The following is an 18,104-nucleotide window of genomic DNA, read 5'->3' as shown; positions in this document are numbered from 1 at the left end:
AGAACAAGGAAAAGGGAGATCCAGGGTATTGCATCGCAATCTTCTCTTGCCCTGTGACCACCTACCACTGGAAGCTCAAGTACAACCACGCGTGAAACTACGTAGAGGAGCAGCAGAGACAAATAAAGACATTGGTGAAGAGGATGACGAGGATGAAGAAGAGGAGTACTACTTGGTAGATATGCCACTTCAACGGCCATGCCAGCCACCCGATCAGCCGGGTGAAGCTGAAACAGAGGAACCTGTGGACAGTTGGCTATCTCAGCCGGAGGACATGGGTGAATGGGGGGACTCAGTTGACCCTCTACCCGAACACGAGGAGAGCCAAGTGGATTACTTACCTGACAGCAACGGAAACCAAGTCACAAACTTACCTGAGAACACTCAAATGGAGAACTTACCTGTGGGAGAAATACCTCAGTCACCAGTTCAAGGTGTTGAAGAGGAGCAGGCATCTCACCGGCCTCAGAGAGAGTGCAGACCGCCAAAGATCTTCACGTATGACCAGCTTGGAAATCCAACTTGTCACAAAATAGGAGCGCTGCCTTATTATGCAAATTCCCAAGTGCCATGGACAGTTCCGATGCTGCCTTACTACTACCAGCCTCCCTTCATATATGGAATATAGACTGTTGAATTTTTATGCACACTCAGCATCATACACTGTCACCCACTCGTGGACTTAACACAAAGCCGGGCGTCAGACATACTCACAGACTGTTACACACACACAACGAACAACTAACGTGGACTTACAACAAAGCCATGAAGACTGACGCTTATAACGAGGGTATAAAAAGAGTTCCAGAATGTAACGTTGCATTGAACTGTAATTGTAAAAACGAACAAAACAGAGTTCCAGATTGTAACCACACATGTGCATTGAAATATATTTGTGAAAAGAGTTCCGGAATTGTCAAAAGAAAAAGAGTTCCAGATGGTAACTACACACCACACACAAGGGTCAAAGATCACAATGTTGTGGACAACATCTATTTTTGAGGGGGAGTATGTAATAGAGTGATTTGATTGAAGATTTAATTGAATATTATTAGTATTTCTAAAGTGATAATCGGCTAGTATTGTCTGTTGATGACCTGCTCTGCTCTGAGATCGATTGCTCATGCCTGAATAGGCCTGTAGGGGGAGCCACAGCCCACGTCCTCCATTCAATATACAACCGTTGAATGAGAGAAGACGTCTGTGTATTCTTTCATTATATATATATATATACTCCCCTGTTTCAGGTAATTATATGAGGAAAATGGTATCCGATGGATACAGATTGTGTCACGCAAGGCCTGCACTCTGTGCTGTATGTGTTGTGAGGAATGAACAACGTTCTTAGTGGTTGTAGGGGTTCACTGAGCTAAAACAGCCACATGAGCTAAGCTAAGCTAACGTAGCACAAGCTGCGTCTGCATGTTGTTGTCTGCATTTGTGTTGTTTCAAACCACTCGTTTATTGGTGGGATATGCTAATGTATGAAAGTAAGGATAAGAAATGGGAAACATTGCATTGAGTTAAAAGTGTTGATTAAAATGCAATGAATGAAAATAGTTAAAAATGGGTAATATTAATACTTAATACTAATATTAATATTAATGCTGCTTACCTACAGTATATACAGTATTTACCTGGGGGTTCTGTAATGGAAGCGATGCTAAAGAATGTTAATGATTACCAATACCTATACATTTACCTGGTTCTATGATGCTGAAGATGTATCTGTTTTGTGATAATTGATTCAATATACAACCGTTGAATGAGAGAAGACGTCTGTGTATTCTTTCATTATATATATATATATACTCCCCTGTTTCAGGGGTACAACAGTAGCTTACATAAAAGTATCTTACTTTGCTTGTTTCTTTCCAGAACCTGGCAACTCGTGTTGCCAGGTTCTTGAAACAAGCAACCAGTGTTAAGTCGTTCGGCAGTAGCGCTAGCCTCTCAGGCTAGCTACTCTCATGTTTGACTATCATGAGACTCCACAATGACTAGCAGTAGAGAAAAAAACAACTTTGCATCGGTTATAATAGACGAATCTCCCTAACCCACGCGCTCCCATTATGACAACGGAGGGGGTTTAAAAAATGACGACAGGGGAATCTATGGAAAAAAAGAACGCCACTTTTCACGTCAATAGGTGAGTAACGAGACATCAAAGACAACACTTAATTTGTCCGGTATTCTCCTTTAAGAGTTAACTATCAACACAAGGCATCTGCTTAAGGAAAACCGAGGGCACACTTAATAAAGGACAACTTTGAAACGATTTAAAACCTATGCTTGTGGAGCTTTTCCAGCACTGAGAGAGTCATGTATTGGGAAGTGTTATTTAGTGTTTACTTCTCACATGTCCTCCTCACAATATAGAATGATAGGATTTAGTTTAAAAGTCAGCAAACTTGCCCTTTAAATTATTTTAACAAATCACTGCAAGATGGCAAGGTGTGGTATCAATAAATAAGGTAGCGTGTGGTACTGCATACAATCATTACAACTTTATAAAGTACATTAGCAGCGTTGGTACACATTTTATTAAAATTCACATGTCAGGAATGTCTTCTGTTAGCCCAGAGAGTGCTGTCTGACCGCCTCACTCTCTCCTCAGGGGTCTTTCTGTACCAGCTCCTGACGGAAAAACACCACAGTTTAAGAAGATATGCACCCAAAAACATTGTTTAAAGATTAACTAACACTTTACAAGGTTAGGATGAGAAATTAGAATCAGAGCCAGAGATCTGTAAAGAGGGATATACTGACCCCTGGCGGTTTAGCTGGACTTCAAAATCCTAGAAAAAGGAGAGAGAGAGAGAGGGAATGGGCATCAGTGACATTTAGATGACAGAGGGAGAAGAAGAAACGTCAAGTAAGACTTGACAATGGTTCTGTTTGATAGAACATCTGTGACTAACAAACTCCAGAGGTCTATGTATGGTACCTGTTGGTAGTGGGACTCTTTGATTTCTGTTGTATCTTCCTGATCTGGGCTGGAGATTCACCAACTTTGAACAAATAGCATGACAAAACATGTCTGGTTGCAACCAGTGTAATCAGTTATAAGCATAGAATGACCACACTCCACAAAACCATTTTTTGTATTACTTATTTTGAAACCATTTCACAAAGATGGACGAAATGTGTCGTGTAACCGTGACTCAGGTAGGCTATATATAGTTTTATTCAGGTTGACCAAAATTCAGGAATCAATTACTGTCTGTTGGCATACTTACCGGTAACAATAATTGTGGATCTACAGGTGATGTGATATCTTCTCCCTTTATACAAAAGACATCATTTCACCGGTGACACTTTATGATTTTTTTTTACATAAAAAGGGACATTTTAAATCTCTCTGAAGAATCAACACAACCACAACAGAATACACTCTGAAACAGTGCACCCTAGTGGCATAAATGAAGAGTACAACCCAGTGGTTATTCAATCTGAAAATAGGTTTCTTGTCAAATTCTCCGTAACATACTCACTATGGGATATCAGCGCCTCCTGGCGATGAACAGAGCTACATACCATAAACTCCCGGGCCATTCATTGGCTGAGAAGGGTATGTCACGTGTCCGGTAGACCGGAAGAGGTATAGTCGGGGGCCCCGGGGATTTTTTGGTTCAGATTCTCGCAAATTCGCCAAATTTGGCACAGATGTTGTCCACACCGTACTTAATCATTTTAAGATGGGTGCCAAGATTGGCGCCCCATGGTACTGCCATATTGCGCAATCCAATATGGCTGCCACCCGAAAAAAAACGGAAAGTCATAGAATCATAAATGATACCACTTTTTAGGGGGTTTCTGGGTCGTAGAATCTGATTCTGGTGTTATTTTAATGATTTGAGGTCAAGATTACCCCTCAAGGTCAAGTTTACTCATCAAAGTTAGTATATAAAGGTAATATTGGGGTAAAATCCAGTATTTCTGGTGTGCCATGCCAGATGCTTCCCCCAAAAAGTTATTTTTTTCCATTATAAGTTGTAGTTGTATATGTATATGTATCAATGTTTCACAACTCAAAACAGTAGATTGTTTATTATAAACAACAAAGTAATACAAGTCCAACTTCAACAACAGTAAACAACAGTAGGGGACAATGTAATCAAAATAGTTACTCCGTAAAACTTGCTAAAATCAAAAAGTTAGATCACAATGTTGTCTTTCACATTCTTTGTGTCTCCATCCCTTGCAAGGTGTGGAGTTACTGGCTGTCATCTTCATTATTAAGGCACCCACCTTCGCATTTGCAGAGGATTGTGCATCGGACACCGATACGGTGGCATTTGCACCTTCCCATGCATCCCTTGAGGCAGCCACAGCGCACAAGAAGGTCACATGCTGCTGATGCATCACTAAGAGTGGTCCACAGTGGTTGCCATGTGCCAGTGCCATCTTTGTGCCAGCCCCACTCACTGAAGTCAGGAATTTCCTGCTGGACCGAGGTTGCCTGATTCCAGTAGAAACTTGCCTGCAGTAGCGCTCGCTTGACATGCTGGAACAGTGCAGCTTGGGTAGGTGGGAGGTTTTCCAGTGATCTACTTCCAGTGGTGAAGAGGCAATGTCTGGCCTCATTGACACCAGCTGCACCACACCCCTTGCTGTACATGAGCACGACAAATCGTTCAATGTTCTGCATATGCACAGACTCAAGACTGAAGAGGTCAGGGGTGTTTGTGAGAGCAACTAGTGTGTTGGTGAGGTCTGGTATGCTTCTCCAGGCTGCCCAAGCTGTCTTCTTGCCACATCCAAGAAACTGGGAAGTTGTGTCACACCCTGTTAAGCTGTGGAAGAGGGGTAGTGCCAATGACTTTGATGGACCGAGATCAGAGTAGATGGTATGGACTGGTATGTCACGATATTTTCGACCAGTACCGAAACCCACCCAGAGCTCCGTTAGGCCAAGGGTCTCGAAAAACCGGATTGCCAAAATGACAACATCGCTGTCTACGGTGCGAACAAAGGCTGTTGTATGACCCTGCTCTGCTGCATGTGCCAGATGCAGGAGGATCCTGGTGTCTGCCTCAGAATGGTTGCACTTCTGTAGTTTTGTGACATCACAAGGCATGTTGGAGAGCACAGTCTCAAAGCGGGTAGTCAGAAGGAGCAGTCATTCCCACGCCGTTTCTGTGTAAGATATTTTAGGTTATTTTCCTCTGGGTAGTTGTCCCATACAGCATCAATGCGTTGGGTACTAGTTGTCATTTGGGCCTCCAGAAATGGTGTAATGTTGAGCAAGACTGAATGTCTTTGCTGTTGTGGGGCGCACCATGTGGATGACTGCTGCCATATCCAACACCACAACGGTAGCTTGTTTGGCAGAAGCTGCACGACCTGTGATAGCATTGAGGCATTGAAGAATGTCAGACTTTGTCCCAGATCGCAGAGACCCTCTGTCCGCCAGGCTCGGTGGCTCTCTCTGATTTTCGAATTGAAAGAAGTCTGTCATGTCAGCATTGGGACGTGACTGGAGTGAAAGGAACAGTTGTGTGATTAAAACCATGTTCTGCTTCTGTATGCCACTGTCCTTTGTACCTTTTTTCTTGGGGCCAGTTCGGTTGGCGAATGTTAGCATGTTTTTCCGCTTGACGGTATCAGATACTGGTACTGAAGCCATTTCCAATCTTTCCTTGACATATGCTGCGTGAAGGGTCTGGCCGGCTTCATGGATTTGAGATAAAGAAGCAACAACTGCCGGCTCCATGACATTCTGTGTATCGAGTGCAATAAGCTCCTGGCTTGTAGCAAGGAAGGGGTTGCCTAGCTGCTGTACCACATCGATGAACGAGAGTACATCCTTGCGAAACTTTACTTGCAAGTTATGTCCTTCCTCATGATGAGCAGTGGATGACGTTGGTGGGTCATTGATGGCCTCAAACTCCTCAACTATCCGTGTGCAATCAGGTCCAGCCAGCATAAACAATGTAAGGGCTTCAGGATTCTCATAGAGTCCAACGGCTCCGCCATGCGTCTGGAGGCTTTTGTTGGACTGCTCATGTGCTTGGTCCTTGGCCATGAGGCTGAACTTTCTAGCTGATTTCTGCACAACAAAGTTGCCCTTCATGAATTCAGCATGTACTTGGTGTTTATCAGCTATCTGAACCATGTCACGGACATGGACTGGCATCCAACGTGCGTAGTTTGTGTGGTCCAGGGCGTGAAACCAGCCGCAGAGTTCGTCACATGCTTGCACATATAGTGGAAAGTCCCCTTCCCGCAGGGACCGCACAAAGCGACACATCAGAAGCTCCAGCTTCATTATGGTTGACCAGAACTTGAACTGGGGAACAGTTTGTGAACGTTGATCCCACATATCAAATGACTCAGGTGGGCCCATTATACTCTCACAATACTCTGCGTAGGCGGTCTGTTTGAGCTCATAAAGTGACATGAGAGAAACTTGATGGGCATACCTTGTGCGTTTGATGTGATGCTCATTGAGCGCAGATTGTGCGCGACCGGATGTCAGGACCTCAGCCTTAGCGAGGATGGTGGCCCACCCGGAGTCGAGCAGCAGCTTCCCAATCATTAGGTGCATCTTGTCTTCAATATGCAGCGCACCCATCATGGCAACCAACTTGTCTTCTCCCAACATTGATACATACAAGTATAGCTTATAATGAGAAAAAATAATGGGGGTAGAATCTGGCATGTTGCACCAGAAATACTGAATTTTACCCCGATATTACCTTTATATACTAACTTTGATGAGTAAACTTGACCTTGAGGGGTAATCTTGACCTCAAATCATTTAAATAACACCAGAATCAGATTTTACGGCCCAGAAAACCCCTAAAAAGTGGTATCATTTATGATTCTAGGCCTTTTTGTTTTTTTCGGGTGGCAGCCATATTGGATTGCGCAATATGGCAGTACCATGGGGCGCCAATCTTGGCACCCATCTTAAAATGATTAAGTACGGTATGGACAACATCTGTGCCAAATTTGGCGAATTTGCGAGAATCTGAACCAAACGGTCCTTTTTTTTCCCCGGGGCCCCCAACTAGTATAAAACCTCTTGCGTGACGTGGCTCATCCTCTTTTCGCTTCTCTGCATGGCAGATGCAACAGCTCAAGACATACCTTAATAATAACAAACGTAACTTTGATCAGGACAGAAACCAGCTTTAGCCCACTCGGTGGTACCTGTACCAACCAACGGGTTTTCCTCCTATTAAAAAAAAAAGTTTTATTATTTCCGCTCCTTCTTTCTTTTACTGCTAAAAGCAAGTTTTCCTCCTTTGAGTTTTCCACGCTCTTAGCCTTGCGGCTGAAAGCTAACAGGTTAGCTCGAGATGGAGGTTCCACGTCCCTGCGGATTGCTGCTCTGCCGCTTGATGATCGCCGGGGATGACCCTCATGGATTCTGCATCTCGTGCCTCGGACTCCACATGGACGAGGCATTTCCAAGATGCACCGGGACGCTGCGAGGACTGCGCTGTTCCCCACGCTGCACCTCGATAGCCGCCTAGCCAGGGCCAGCGCCCTGGCTGCGGGAAGCAGCGACGTCTCGTCCCCGGTCGTCGCGGATCCAGCAACACCCCGCATGGACACCGGCCCGGGGAACGTGGGTGGTGGGGCCACCACCTGCGTTCATAGTCCACAATGGGCCCTCCAGCAGTGCCATCTACGAGCGGTGCCAGCAGCCACCGCTCGCAGCCACACCAGCCTGCTCCGCAGCAGCAACTCCAGCCTGCTACACCAGCCGTGCTACGCAGCACGCCGCCAGCCGCTACCGCAGTGTCCGGGGGAACCACCCGGGTGCAGCTACCTAGCGGCGCTTCCTCCCCCTCTTCCCAGCCGTCTACTCCGCTGCCACAGCAGGCGTACCGGGACAGCGGTGCGTCGCCAGAAGACAACGAAAGGGCTCCGGCGACGGCAGCATGGACGAGGGGAGAACGAGGCAGAAGCTCGTGAGTGAGTTAGCCCAGACTAGCTACGTTAGCTGCTTCGCTAGTTTAACGTCGCCTTAGTCAGGCAGTGTTTTTGTTGGCTTAACACCCATGCAACAGGTTATTAACAGCGTTGTTCTGGCCTAGCTTAGCCTCGCTAGGACAACACCAGCTTGTTAGCCTTCTCACTCTGTGTATCGAGCCACCTCGGGGGCTTCTGAAGACCTTGGACAGGCTCATCGGGCGCCATTGGGACACATGTTGTTTTTGTCATAAGAATATGTTAAAACGTTTCATGCTGTTTGCTGTTTCTGTGCCTGCTCTTGTTTCATTTCACATGTTCCAAGTACACAAAGCACATTAGCACATTAGCAGACTCTCACCGGTGCACAGACCGGTTCAGCCCCCCCTCCCCCCGACCGTTTCTTGCTGGGGAAGAGAACAGTAGCTTTACATGCCTCGATGGACAAGATGGACGTCTCCTTGACTGCCAAAAGGTCTTGTTTAGTGAAAACGAATGTGTGTTTAAATGTACAAATTTTTTCTGCCAAAGAAATAAATGTGTTACATGTTACAAACAATCTCTTTCTTTCACGTGGCTTAAGAGCAGCGGAGCAATGGAGTCCCCTGCAAGCGGGCTTCTCTGCTCCAATGCTCTCTGTGTATAAGTCCACAATGTCTGTGATGCCCGAACTCCGGTATCCCAGACATTGATGGGATAATATCTGTGCATGTAATGTATCAACGTTCTCATTTCATAAGCCACAATGTCTGGAACACCCGAGTCCCGATGTTCTAGACATTGTTGGATAACATCTGTGCATGTTTTTTGGATCATATGAAGGTAATATAAAAACCAACATCACCCCTGTCCGCCAGAGGGCGCAATTGCGCCAGTGGAATGGGGTCACGTCGGTTTTGCCTTTTCGCCTCACAGGCTTCCGTCTCACGGGTTGCAGCGAAACGCCACTGTGGACCGGAAGTCCTTGAGTCAGAAAGAGCGGACCTCTGTCTCCGCCATTTTGGAGGGACAGATGCCCCCTTTCCCGCACCGCCTCACGATTTGCAGGCCACGTTCGCCTTTAACGAGCGACAAAGCATCCCCTACGGGGAGGAAGGTTTTGTCGCCTCACAGGCTTCCGTCCCACAGGAAGTGCCCAAGCACCACTGTGAACCGGAAGTACTTCGGTCAGACATGACCCCTTGGCCGTACCGCCTCACGTTCGCCGCTGGAGGGCGACAAAGCACCTCCTAGGGAGGACGACTTTGTCGACACTTCATGCAGAGCCTTTGGGCTCAGACAAGATGGCGGCGGCCAGAGTAAGTTAGGAAGAGAGTAATGACAGTAGCGTCGATCCCATTGTGAGAATGGAATGCGGAAGTGCTCTGTCTACGTCAATGAGATAGTTCCAATGTTGGAACTATAGCCCATAGAGGCCCGCTTTGCGGCGAGATCAAAGCGTGACGTTACTCTCTCTTCTACACTCTGGCGACGGCCAAGGTAGGATTAATCATTGATATATATATCCAGTGGTGTGGTCTAGTTTTCACTGTATATATCTATGGGCTTAATTCTGACGCCGGGGTTTTTTCCCGTGGCCAGTCTCGTGACTTCTCCGAGTCCTCCGTTGGCCCGGCCTTACCAGCGCTACTAAACGAGGGCCACACACACGGCCCCGTCTGTCCAGCGTCGCGTCTGTCCAAGTAGCAGTGCCGTTGGTTTCCATGGCGTCACTGGTCCCCATGGCAACGGTCCCCATGGCAACGCTCCCACTCTCCGAGCGGCCGATGACGTCATCGTCCAATCCACTCGCTCGGTGTGTGAAGCAATGGAAGGTTTGCAGGCCGAATCCTTAGGTATTGCTCACAATACTAAAGGGTTTCAGGCTGCAATTCTCCACAAAACCCCCCATGACAGAAAAAGTATTGTTTTCCCATGCAAAGGGTCCAGCAGCCATCACTCTGAGGGAGGAAGTCTCCTTCCTCTTGAGTAAGGGCGCGATTAAAGAATTACTTCCGATACTTCTGTTTATTATCCCAGTACATCAGCGTTACACTGTGTGTGTACGGGGTTTTTTCAGTACAGCAGTGACACACTGTGTTTGTATTGGTCAGCTCCCCTGATCCGCAACAACACATTGTGGTTGTATTGGTGTGTTTTCCACGTGCTCTTATGCATAAAATCTCCTATGTCGGACACGGTGTTGTTCCTCTCATGCAGAGGATAAGGCAACCATGTCTCTGAGAGAGGGGGTTCTCTCTCTCTCCATAGTGAGTATGTTACGAAGAATTTGTCAAGAAACTCGAGGTTACGTTGTAACCCCGGTTTCCTTAGAATTCAGAGTAACATAGTCAGAGAACTATCTATGAATCGGAACCAACTGGTTTTCTATTCGTAATATTTTCTGGTGGAAAAGAAGGGGGGGGGGTACGACCCATTCTGAATCTGAAGGGTCTCAATAAATACTTGGGTCAAAGAGCCTGGTCCCCATGGCAACGCACACAGGGTTTGCGCTGCTAGCACCAGTAGTAGCGTCTGTGGTCCCAATGGCAACGCACACACAAAAAAAAAAAAAAACGGTTCCCTTGGAAACGGATTTCAACGTTTCTTGGCTCATGGTGATTTAGCCTTGACTAGCTTGTTAGCTGCTAGGTTTGCATAACCTCCAGTCAGGCTACTGTTGCTTCAATTGGCGGCTAACTGGCCTCACTGACAACAACACATTGCAGTGTTGTTTTTTGGTGCAGCGCATAGCCAGCCCCGCTAAAGCAACACCACAGTGGCCACCTACCACCGCTACCCTTCCACGGTCTCTAACGGCCCCGCACGTGCGGGTCCGCTGGATCACGTGGCGACATCACCGGTCCAGTTGGAAACGTGTGCGTTGTCCGCACTGGGTGACATCAGAGCCCCTCCTAACTCGCTTGCTGAGGCAGCTTGTTGGGGAGTTTGCAGTCCGGAACTGTTTACTATCCCGGTACTTCAGTGGTACACTGTGTGTGTAGGGGTTTTTCAATACAGCAGTGACACACTGTGGTTGTACTGGTCAGCTCCCCTGATCAACAACAACACACTGTGGTTGTACTGGTGTGTGACCCTCTCTGCGGACGGTGCATTAAGGAGATGGGTGGACCAGCATTGTTTTCAATGCTTATTTCCACATTCCTTTCTATCCACCACAGTCAGGAGGTGGCGCGGCACACAGACGTGGCCGTTTCCCCACTTGACGTCGCGGGGTTTTCACCGTCACCGTCCGTCGAGCGTCTTGGTCCCGTCTCAGCAGACCACCTTCATAGGGGATCTCGCTGGGCTAGACCAGGCTCACAGCAGGGAGGCCTGGCCTCTCCAGTGTTGGACAGGCTAGCTGGCGGTCTGACGCTGTGGTGCGACGCGCGCCTTACTTCAACCAGAGCCTCACAGGTACCGGGCCTCCTGAACAGCGGAGCGACTCTGTTGTCCAGGGGCATTTTTTGGTACGCAGATTGGCCTCTCCTCCGGAGATAACAAGCCAGATCTGGGCCAGGTTGGCCGACTGAACTGCTTGATGCATTCCCGTCACTGGAGTTGGTCCTCTCAACTTGGAGAGGGTCAGACTCCACGGACTGTCAGTACCACTGGTGGCACTGGCGTGGGGCGCGTGGAGGTTAGGAATAATCCTCTCCTCTACAACGAGCCCTGGGCCCTCCCCCCGATCAGAGATCTGCTATGGCAGGCAGGGGTCGGGATTTACCACAAGCAACCTCAGGACCTAGACCGGTGGGCTTGGCCCGTGAGGGGGAGACCTTGACTTCTTATGGCCTGCCCCCTGAGGTGGTGGCTACCATCCAGGGGGCGAGGGCCTTTTCCACGGGGTCTGCGTACGACGACAGGTGGAACCTGTTCGTGTCATGGTGTCATGGTGTCATTTGCGGCCTTCTACAGCCTGGATGTGGCAGTGGCGTCAGTGGCGCACGCTGTACTGCACATAGCGGCTGTCTCTAGTTAGGGTAGGGGAGGTTAGGCAGGTTTTTTGTGTAACCCGCCTTTTTTCCCTTCCCTACCTTCCTTCTCTTTTTTTTTTTTTTTTGATTGAATATTTTATTAGGCAAAAAATGTAAAACAGCACAGTTACATTTAAAATACTTTGTCTAACAGGTCCGTTCATAAAAGTCCTTGCGGACTTGTTTCCAATGAGGGCCTTGGTATTTAATTCATAGGCATATATAGTGGCACCACAGTTCAAATATCATTACAAAATAAACAGCCAAAAACAATATATAACACTATGTACAACAAAAAAAATAAAATATGTACAAGAACAGGGGGGGGGGGGGTCTGCTGTCTAACGGGAAAATGGTACTACCTCCACCTTTGGCCTCCTGAAAGGTGATTTTTTAAGGCTCTTTTAAATGAGCCCAGCGAACTGCATTTTTTGAGGGATGGAGTTAGACTATTCCAATCCTGGGTGGCAGTGCTGTAGAAGGAGAATTTGCCCATGTTTGATTTATGGGTGGGTGGTACCAAATTGTTGTTAACGCTCCCTCTGGTATTGTGACTGTGGGTGTCGCTAACCTTTTGGAGGTATTTACTCAGATATGCGGGAATTGGGGGCATATCGGGCAAATTTGCATTTACAATTTTGAAGGCCAGTCCCATTTTTAGTTGTTTAACCCTGTCTTCCACCCTGAGCCAGCCTAGGCTGGCAAAATGGGCGGGAGAAAGGTGGGTCATGGGCCCCAATCCGAGGAGTAGCCGAATCAGTTTGTTTTGGGAGGTTTGAAGCTTAGTCTTCAGTGACACTGAGGTGTTGGAGTACCAGGAGGTGCAAGCATAGTCAAAAAGTGGTTGAATCAGGGCCCCAGAGAGGGTCCTGAGGGCCTGAGGGTTGACAAAAGAGGAAACTCTGCCCATAAATTTGGTTCTCTGGTTTACTCTTTTGACCACCTTTGTAGCCATGCTATCACCTGTCAGGTATTTGTCAAGTACACAACCCAAATAGGTAATCTCTTCTTTGTTAGAGATAATTGTGTCATCGACTTTGACCTTGAAATCATTTACATCCATCTGTCTGAGGGAATGTTTGGTCCCAAAGAGAATGGATTCAGTTTTCCCAAGGTGTAGTGACAGTTTGTTATCGGTAAGCCAAGTACGGATTTTTGAGAGTTCGGAGCTGAGCGCCTCCTCAACTTGCAACTTGTCCTCTCCCGAGATCAGTAGTGCCGAGTCATCAGCGAACAGGAACAATTTGCAGTTACAGGCAGCACTCATGTCGTTAATGTATAGAAGAAACAGTAACGGCCCTAGAATGCTGCCCTGAGGAACCCCACAGCTCACCGGGAGGGATGAGGACATGGTTCCGTTGATGTCAACCACTTGTTCTCTTCCCTCCAGGTAAGATCTCATCCAGTTTAGTGATGTGCAGTCAAAACCAATCGCCCTCAGCTTATCAAGTAAAATTGAGTGGTTTACAGTGTCGAACGCTTTTTGGAGGTCCAACATGACCATGCCGCAGTATTTGCCCGCGTCTACCTCACGTTTGATGTAGTCGGTCAGATACAGTAGGCATGTGTCAGTGGAATGGGAGGTTCTGAAGCCCGATTGGAATTCAAACAACAGTTTATGCTCGCTGAGGTAGCTGTTGATTTGTTCTTGAATTAATCGCTCTACAACCTTTGAGATGGAACAAAGGATGGAAACAGGCCTATAGTTGCCAGGTTCTAATTTGCTTCCTTTTTTATGCAGAGGGATTACTCTTGCCAACTTGAAATCCTGTGGGACGTGACACTGGCTGATGGATAGGTTTGTGATTTGGGCTACTATGGGGGCAATAGCAGTAGCTGCGTCTCTGAGGAATCTGGTGGGGATATTGTCAAGGCCGGTGGCCTTGTTTGGCTGGAGGGCGAGTAGTTTTTTCTGCACATCATCAGCATTTACTGGTTTGAATGAAAAGGAGTCTTTTTTAGCCCCTAGTTTAACATAGTGAGCATGGATGTGGTCAGAGCCGTACAAACCTGAATGCTGAGGAAGTTTGCTTACCAACTGGGTTGCAATGGTGGTAAAAAATCTGTTAAAACAGTTTGCTACCGCTTGCTTGTCGGTAATGAGCACGCCACTTGAAATAATGCAGATGTTTGTAGCTTTGGTTTGAATTTTGTTGTTGCAGCCCAATTTCTGTAGCGCTTCCCACAGCTTTTGTGGGTGGCTTTTGTTTGCCTCAATACTTTCATTTAAGAAATTCTTTTTGGCAGTTTTGACCAATTTGTTTACTACATTTCGTTGATTTCTGCATCTTTCAAGTAGTTGCACATCTTTGCATTTCCTGAACTCAGAGTACATTTTGTTTCTGAGTTTGATTGCATTTAGGATGTCTCCATTCATCCAGGGTTGTGTACGGGCTCTGACTCTCACCACCTTCTTGGGCGCTAGGCTATCAATAACAGACACAAAAGCAGTATTGAAACCAGTCCAAGACTCCTCAGCCGAGGAGCCACCGAGTACATTTGACCAATCCACTTTCTCAAGAGCTGTTGTGAGAGCTTCTGATGAGTAAGTTTTCACAGCTCTGCAGCTGATCGTGCTATGACAATCAACTACAGATCTGTGAAGCTTACGCGTGCAGAAAATGATGTTATGGTCGCTTAGACTGCACTCAATGACTCCACTTAAAGGAATCCTCGACTGGTCTGATGTCAAAATGAGGTCAATGATGGTCTGAGAAGTGGGGCCTACCCTTGTGATATTTTTTATCATTTGGGTGAGGCTATGCATGTCACAGAATTTTTTGAAAGATTTAAATATGGCGGCGTCTTTCCGGAGTACATCCGTATTGTAGTCGCCAATCAAAATCAATTCCGAATTTCCAATGATTGCCATGTGCTCCTCTAATAAATCATAAAACTCATTTTGACCTGGGGGCCTGTAGATTGCGCCAATTATCAGGGGTTTAGCGTGAGGATAGGTGATTTTTATCCAGACCGATTCCGTGGAGTTGTTCTCCAATTTTGGGTACACATTGAAAATGATGTCAGATCTCACATAAATGTATACCCCTCCTCCACAAAGAGTTCTGTCTTTCCTAATGACATTGTAGCCTATAATCTCAATTTCAGAATCGTCTACTGTGTCATCCAGTTTTGTCTCTGAAAAAGAGAGAACCCCTACCTTGCCATTTCCCAACATGGATCTTAGTTCAGACATCTTTGTGGGGTTTTTGAGGCTATTCACATTTAGGTGAATGATGTGTAGGCCTTTTTTGGAGAAAATCGTGTCCATCTGTTCAGTCTGGAAAAAGTCAGGTTCCTTAAGCTGTTTTGTCCCTGTAGCTTCAAAGGTGGGTGGGGCAGGTGGAGGTGTGATCGGGGGAGTGGGGTGGGGGCTTTGTGTTTGCAGCAGGGCAGTGGGGGAGGGGGATAGGGGAGGGGATGGACTTTTGGGGGAAATGGGAAACTCAGGGAGAAAATAATCTCTGTTTCCACGCCGATCCCACAGAGGAAAACCTTGTAGTTGACCTCCAGTGCCCGTTGGAAAAACAGGGACCATGCGGTGGTGCCAGGAGATAGGAAAAACAGTGGAAAAATCACCGTATTCCTGTGCTTCCCTCTGAGAAAAACCTTGCGTTTGTCTCGAGTCCATGTTGCGCATGAGGAAATCCTCTCGTTGATGATGTTGGTGGGGAAACCCCTGTGACGTCATCGGCCAGATTTCCTCTTGCAGTGGTGTTCTGTATGAGAACGTGGGTCCTGGAGCAAACACAGACGTTAAACGGGACAAATAATCCATTCTTGTTTCTCCCGGGCTCTGCTGGGGTTCGTACTTATCAGGTGAGGTTGTCCGTTGCCAAACAAAGTTATTTGTCTGCATGTTGTGGACCGCTGGGCTCCGTCTAACGCTTCCTATACACATTCTACACTACTACATCTATTGCACTACTATATATGGCACTAATCAATGATACTGCTTCTCGTTCATGGACGAAGTCGGGCTTTGACAAAGTCGCCTGTTGCCTTTGTTCACTAGCCGCTTTGAAAGCTGACGCTTTCAGAGCTGGTTTAAACCACTTCAATTGATTGCTAATTGTCTGCCGGGGAGTGCTGGCCCTCCCAGCCACTTTAACAGGTCAATCAATTTGGCTATTCTACCTGAGACTACTTCAAGTGCTCTGTGAGACAGACACAGAGTATCAATGGGCTACTGCTTAAAGCACAAATACAAATATAAACTACAGACTAACACAAGCTAATAATACAGCACTAGTAGCAAAGCACTTAAAGTACAACTGCTAGCAACTTGCTAAATAAGAAAAATGCTATACTCACTACCCAGAAGTTCAGGAGCTCAGTTCACTCCAGATGTTGAAAGCACACTCTTGAGTCCCCTCGGAACCACCCTTGGTAGGTTTCCAGGGGAGGAGGCCCTGTTTCCTTGTTTTCACTTATGGGTCAGACTTGTGTCTGTTCATTAGATGAATAGGCAGACTTGGTCTGTCAGGGTCTTCTTTCTTTCAATATCCCGCACCCCGGCCCGGAGGGTTGGGGCGCCCAGGAGGCCAAACGGGCGGGACCTTGCGGCTAGGGGGTGTGCGGACCTGAGAGGGTTTTCGGTATGGCTATAAGCCCCAGGGGGGTTTATGTATCCCATAGTGAGTATGTTACGGAGAATTTGACAAGAAACTCAGGGTTCCGGATGTAACCCCGGTTTCTTTAGAATTCGGAGTAACATACTCACCTAACACCCCTGTTTGTGTGCATCTGCATGCAGAGAGCGGTTGTTAAAGAGGATGAGCCACGTCACGCAAGAGGTTTTATACCTCTTCCGGTCTACCGGACACGTGACATACCCTTCTCAGCCAATGAATGGCCCGGGAGTTTATGGTATGTAGCTCTGTTCATCGCCAGGAGGCGCTGATATCCCATAGTGAGTATGTTACTCCGAATTCTAAAGAAACCAGTTTTTCGGTTCTTCCACATTTCACTGTATCCAACCATCGCTAATGTTTATATTTGTCCCAATGAATGCACTGCTTTATGAACAGCTTCTTGCCCGATGTTTGCAGTACACTGTACTGCAAACATCGGGCAAGAAACTGTTCATAGAGTACAGGCATTGGGGCTTCATGAACTGTTTATATACACATATAGTTTATGTACAACAGCCATGCTTTAATTATCATATCAATTATTGTAAATAAGTGTATCCCCAACAAATGGTAATTGATACCCACATTTCTGTCAACCTGAATGAAAACTCTGAATTAGTAGCCAGATACTCAGGTGCCCATGATTAGAATAAGGTTCCTAGTAGCATTAAACAGGACACAAATCCAGTTAGTTTTATAACTCAACTGAAATAACAGGCTTTTAGATAATTTACCCCTGTAAGGTTGTGTAGGTAAGGTTGTATGTAGTGTAGATTTTCTGTTTATTGATGTACCTCGTATATATACATGAGTCATATACACTTCAACACTGAAGGCCAGAGGGATGAAACCAGTTTGCCTGTCTTTGTGACATGTTTCAAAATAAAACTATTAATCAAGTATCCTCGTTTTGCCGAGTGCGGTCCTTCTATCCTTATAATTGTATGTAATAATAAGGACCATGCACCACAAGAAACCTGAACACAGTGGAACACCTATTGAAGTTAGTTATAATCAGCTCATAGAGTTCTTGTTCTTATGTCACAATGGCTATTGTGCCAATGGAGTGGGGTTTCCCACACATACTTACGTTGTGTCTTTTGTCAGTTACTTAAGGTAAAACAAATCTTCCTTGTTTGTGCTCTGGACCAAACCTGATGGAGCGATCTCAAATGTCTTAAGTCTATTAATTCTCACATTAATAAGGTCAAGCAGACCACAGAGGTTACCTCCTGTTTTTCTTATTTTTTTCCTCCTGGATTTTCTAGCGATCTTGACTTAAAATATTAAAAGGAAAAACCCGCTACCACTCAGCATTATCTTCTGACTACTTATAGTTAACAGTAGCCTGGTTCCAGACCATAGACCCCGCCCACTCTCTGAGTGAGAAATGAGGTAAAATTAGGTGGTAAATAGTGGTGCTGTTGTTCTGCAGTGACCAGCGTCCGGTCACTCTGGGGCTGAGTGTGACCGTAGCTAAGCATTTGATCAGTCCTACTTCAATTCCCTGTCAGTCACCCCGATGAACCTTCCTCTCTTTGTTAATTCACTTCAGAAGTGCTGTTATAGCTGTTTCAACATTTTT

At 46.4% G+C, this 18,104-nt stretch overlaps 1 long non-coding RNA gene across 1 annotated transcript in view; it reads left to right on the top strand.

Moving 5' to 3' along the window:
* Positions 1 to 18,104, top strand: part of LOC308097945 — a 435,438-nt gene that overhangs the window by 194,862 nt on the left and 222,472 nt on the right. The window lies entirely within an intron of this gene.

This window comes from Gymnoscopelus braueri (assembly GCF_963280865.1).
Source record: "Gymnoscopelus braueri genome assembly, chromosome: 13".
NCBI classification, from domain to species: domain Eukaryota; kingdom Metazoa; phylum Chordata; class Actinopteri; order Myctophiformes; family Myctophidae; genus Gymnoscopelus; species Gymnoscopelus braueri.
Note: the sequence above shows the minus strand (reverse complement) of the source record. Positions and strands in the feature narration are given on the sequence as shown.